We start from the raw sequence: 5496 nt of genomic DNA on the forward strand, positions 1-5496 counted from the left end.
GGGGGGGGGTAAAAACGCCTTATTATACATGGTTGTTTTTTTTTAGTTGAAAATGCCTAACTATACATGGTCTTTTTTTTTTTTGGTTAAAAACTCTTTACATGGTCATCAGAAAAGCCTGATTATATATGTAAACTCTGCAGACGATGGTCAAGACCTGGATCTTCCCACTGTGAAGCTACCGGCCGAACCAGTGGACCATGGGGGCGCTGCTATACCCATCTCATAAGAAACAACCCAAAAAGGTCTTTACATACCTGGTTGCTCAAAAAAAAAAAGCTCAATATGCAAACTCTGCAGATGATGGCCGACACCTGGATTTGAACCCTGCACTTCTGCGCTGGAAAGCAGACACAGTAACCAGTTGACCAGAGTGGCGCTGCTTTTTTGAGCTCGTAAGTAACAACCCAAAAAGGTCTTCATATACATGTCATGCAAAAAAGCTTGACATGCAAGCTTCGCAGAGGAAGTGCGAGACCTGGACTGGGCTAAAAACACCTATTACCGATACATGGTCGTTTTTTTTCTGGCTAAAAATGCTTTACGATACATTGCCTTTTTTTTTTTTTTTTTGGGGGAAAAACACCTTACTATACATGGTCGTTTTTTTCGGCGAAAAACGCCTTACTATACATGGTCGTTTTTTTCGGCGAAAAACGCCTTACTATACATGGTCGTTTTTTTCGGCGAAAAACGCCTTACTATACATGGTCGTTTTTTTCGGCGAAAAACGCCTTACTATACATGGTCGTTTTTTTCGGCGAAAAACGCCTTACTATACATGGTCGTTTTTTTCGGCGAAAAACGCCTTACTATACATGGTCGTTTTTTTCGGCGAAAAACGCCTTACTATACATGGTCGTTTTTTTCGGCGAAAAACGCCTTACTATACATGGTCATTTTTTTTGGCTAAGCATTTCGGCTAATAACGCCTTACGATATATACATGGTCGTTTTTTTCTGCTAAAAACGCCTTACTATACATGGTCGTTTTTCTCGGCTAAAAACGCCTGACTATACATGGTCGTTTTTTTCGGGTTAAAACGCCTTACTATACATGGTCGTTTTTCTCGGCTAAAAACGCCTGACTATACATGGTCGTTTTTTTCGGGTTAAAACGCCTTACTATACATGGTCGTTTTTCTCGGCTAAAAACGCCTGACTATACATGGTCGTTTTTTTCGGGTTAAAACGCCTTACTATACATGGTCGTTTTTCTCGGCTAAAAACGCCTGACTATACATGGTCGTTTTTTTCGGGTTAAAACGCCTTACTATACATGGTCGTTTTTCTCGGCTAAAAACGCCTGACTATACATGGTCGTTTTTTTCGGGTTAAAACGCCTTACTATACATGGTCGTTTTTCTCGGCTAAAAACGCCTGACTATACATGGTCGTTTTTTTCGGGTTAAAACGCCTTACTATACATGGTCGTTTTTCTCGGCTAAAAACGCCTGACTATACATGGTCGTTTTTTTCGGGTTAAAACGCCTTACTATACATGGTCGTTTTTCTCGGCTAAAAACGCCTGACTATACATGGTCGTTTTTTTCGGGTTAAAACGCCTTACTATACATGGTCGTTTTTCTCGGCTAAAAACGCCTGACTATACATGGTCGTTTTTTTCGGGTTAAAACGCCTTACTATACATGGTCGTTTTTCTCGGCTAAAAACGCCTGACTATACATGGTCGTTTTTTTCGGGTTAAAACGCCTTACTATACATGGTCGTTTTTCTCGGCTAAAAACGCCTGACTATACATGGTCGTTTTTTTCGGGTTAAAACGCCTTACTATACATGGTCGTTTTTCTCGGCTAAAAACGCCTGACTATACATGGTCGTTTTTTTCGGGTTAAAACGCCTTACTATACATGGTCGTTTTTCTCGGCTAAAAACGCCTGACTATACATGGTCGTTTTTTTCGGGTTAAAACGCCTTACTATACATGGTCGTTTTTCTCGGCTAAAAACGCCTGACTATACATGGTCGTTTTTTTCGGGTTAAAACGCCTTACTATACATGGTCGTTTTTCTCGGCTAAAAACGCCTGACTATACATGGTCGTTTTTTTCGGGTTAAAACGCCTTACTATACATGGTCGTTTTTCTCGGCTAAAAACGCCTGACTATACATGGTCGTTTTTTTCGGGTTAAAACGCCTTACTATACATGGTCGTTTTTCTCGGCTAAAAACGCCTGACTATACATGGTCGTTTTTTTCGGGTTAAAACGCCTTACTATACATGGTCGTTTTTCTCGGCTAAAAACGCCTGACTATACATGGTCGTTTTTTTCGGGTTAAAACGCCTTACTATACATGGTCGTTTTTCTCGGCTAAAAACGCCTTACTATACATGGCAGTTTTTTTTGGCTAAAAACGCCTTAGTATACATGATCATTTTTCTCGGCTAAAAACGCCTTGCTATACATGGTCCTTTTTTTCGGGCTAAAAATGCCTTACTCTACATGGTCGTTGTTTTCGGCTAAAAACACCTTACCAAACATCGTTTTTTTCGGCTAAAAATTTTTGCTAAAAACGCCTTACTATACATGGTCGTTTTTTTTGGCTAAAAACGCCTTAGTATACATGGTCATTTTTCTCGGCTAAAAACGCCTTACTCTACATGGTCGTTTTTTTCGGCTAAAAACACCTTACCAAACATCGTTTTTTTCGGCTAAAAACGCATTACTATACATGGTTGTTTTTTTCAGCTAAAAATTTTTGCTAAAAACGCCTTACTAAACATGGTAGTTTTTCTCGGCTAAAGACGCCTGGCTATGCATGGTCGTTTTTTTCGGCTAAAAACGCCTTACTATACATGGTCGTTTTTTTTACGGCTGAAAACGCCTTACTATAAGTGGTCGTTTTTTTCAGCTAAAAATTTCTGCTAAAAATTCTACATGGTCATTTTTTTCGGCTAAAAATTTCTTTTAAAAACGCCTTACTATACATGGTCGTTTTTTTCGGCTAAAAACGCCTTGTTCTACATGGTCATTTTTTTCGGCTAAAAATTTCTTTTAAAAACGCCTTACTATACATGGTCGTTTTTTTCGGCTAAAAACGCCTTGTTCTACATGGTCATTTTTTTCGGCTAAAAATTTCTTTTAAAAACGCCTTACTATACATGGTCGTTTTTTTCGGCTAAAAACGCCTTGTTCTACATGGTCATTTTTTTCGGCTAAAAATTTCTTTTAAAAACGCCTTACTATACATGGTCGTTTTTTTCGGCTAAAAACGCCTTATTCTACACGGTCATTTTTTTCGGCTAAAAATTTCTGCTAAAAACGCCTTACTATACATGGTCACTTTTTTAAGGCTAAAAATTTCGGCAAAAAACACCTTTCTATACATGGTCGTTTTTTTCGGCTAAAAATTTCGGCTAAAAACGCCTTACTATACATGGTTGTTTTTCTTGGCTAAAAACACCTTACTATACATGGTCGTTTTTTTCGATTAAAAAAATCGCCTTACTATACATGGTCATTTTTTTTTTTTTTGGCTAAAAAGGCCTTACTATACATGGTCTTTGATTTGGCTAAAAACACCTTACTTTCGGCTAAAAACGCCTTACTATACATGGTCGTTGTTTTTGGCTAAAAACGCCTTACTATACATGGTCGTTTTTTTCGGCTCAAAATTTTGGCTAAAAACGCCTTACTATACGTGGTCATTTTTTTCAGCGAAAAACGCCTGACTATACATGCTTGTTTTTCTTGGCTAAAAACGCCTTCCTATACATGGTCGTTTTTTTTTCAGCTAAAAACGCCTTACTCTACGTGGTCATTTTTTTCATCTAAAAACACCCTACTATACATGGTTGTTTTTTTCGGCTAAAAACGCCTTACTATACATGGTCGTTTTTTCCGGCTCAAAACGCCTTACTATACATTGTCGTTTTTTTTAGTTAAAAATGCCTCACTATACATGGTCTTTTTTTTGGTTAAAAACTCTTTACGATACATGGTCATCAGAAAAGCCTTATTATATATGCAAACTCTGCAGACGATGATAAAGACCTGGTTTTGAACCGTGGATCTTCCGACTGTTCAGCTGACGCCCGAACCAGTGGACCACGGGGGGGGGCTGCTTTACCCATCTCATAAGAAACAACCCAAAAAAGTCTTTACATACCTGGTCGCTCAAAAAAAAAAAGCTCGATATGCAAACTCCGCAGATGATGGCCGACACCTGGATTTGAACCCTGCACTTCTGCGCTGGAAAGCAGACACAGTAACCAGTTGACCAGAGTGGTGCTGCTTTTTTGAGCTCGTAAGTAACAACCCAAAATGGTCTTAATATACAGGTCATGCAAAAAAGCTTGACAAGCAAGCTTCACAGAGGAAGGACTGGGCTAAAAACACCTGACTATACATGGTCGTTTTTTGGGGCGAAAAACGCCTGACTATACATGGTGGGTTTTTTTTCTGGCTAAAATTGCCTCACTATACATTGTCTTTTTTTTTTTTTTCTGGTAAAAAACACCTTACAATACATGGTCGTTTTTTCCGGCTAAAAACGCCTTACCATACATGGTCGTTTTTTTCAGCTAAAAATTTCTGCTAAAAAAGCCTTACTCGACATGGTCGTTACATTGGGCGAAAAACGCCTTTCTATACATGGTCATTTTTTTCGGCTAAACATTTCGGCGAATAACCCCTTACGATATATACATGGTCGTTTTTTTCTGCTAAAAACGCCTTACTATCCATGGTCGTTTTTCTTGGCTTAAAACACCTTACTACATGGTCGTCTTTTTCAGCTAAAAACCCTGCACTTCTGCGCTGTAAAGCGGACACAGTAACCAGTTGACCAGAATGGCACTGCTTTTTTGAACTCGAAAGTAACAAACCAAAAAGGTCTTCATATACATGTCATGCAAAAAAGCTTGACATGCAAGCTTCGCAGAGAAAGGGCGAGAACCTGGACTGGGCTAAAAACGGCTTACTATACATGGTGGGTTTTTTTCCGGCTAAAAATGCCTGACTATACATTGTTTTTTAAATTTTTTTTTTTTTTTGTGTGTGTGAAAAACACCTTACAATACATGGTCGTTTTTTTGGCCTAAAAATGCCTTACTACACATAGTGTTTTTTTTGGGGCAAAAAATGCCTTACATGGTCGTTTTTTTCGGCTAAAGACGCTGTATTATACATGGTCGTTTTTTTCAGCTAAAAACGCCTTACTATACATGGTCATTTTTCTCGGCTAAAAACGTCTTACTATACATGGTCGTTTTTTTCAGCTAAAAACGCCTTACTATACATGGTCATTTTTCTCGGCTAAAAACGTCTTACTATACATGGTCGTTTTTTTCAGCTAAAAACGCCTTACTATACATGGTCATTTTTCTTGGCTAAAAACGCCTTACTATACATGGTCGTAATTTTCAATGAAAAAAAAACGCCTTACTATACGTGGTCGTTTTTCTCGTCTAAAAACGCCTTACCATACATGTTCGTTTTTTTCGGCTAAAAAAATCGCCTTACTATACATGGTC

This window comes from Hippocampus comes, unplaced genomic scaffold, assembly GCF_001891065.2.
Source record: "Hippocampus comes isolate QL1 unplaced genomic scaffold, H_comes_QL1_v1.1 scaffold111, whole genome shotgun sequence".
Taxonomy (NCBI): Eukaryota; Metazoa; Chordata; class Actinopteri; order Syngnathiformes; family Syngnathidae; genus Hippocampus; species Hippocampus comes.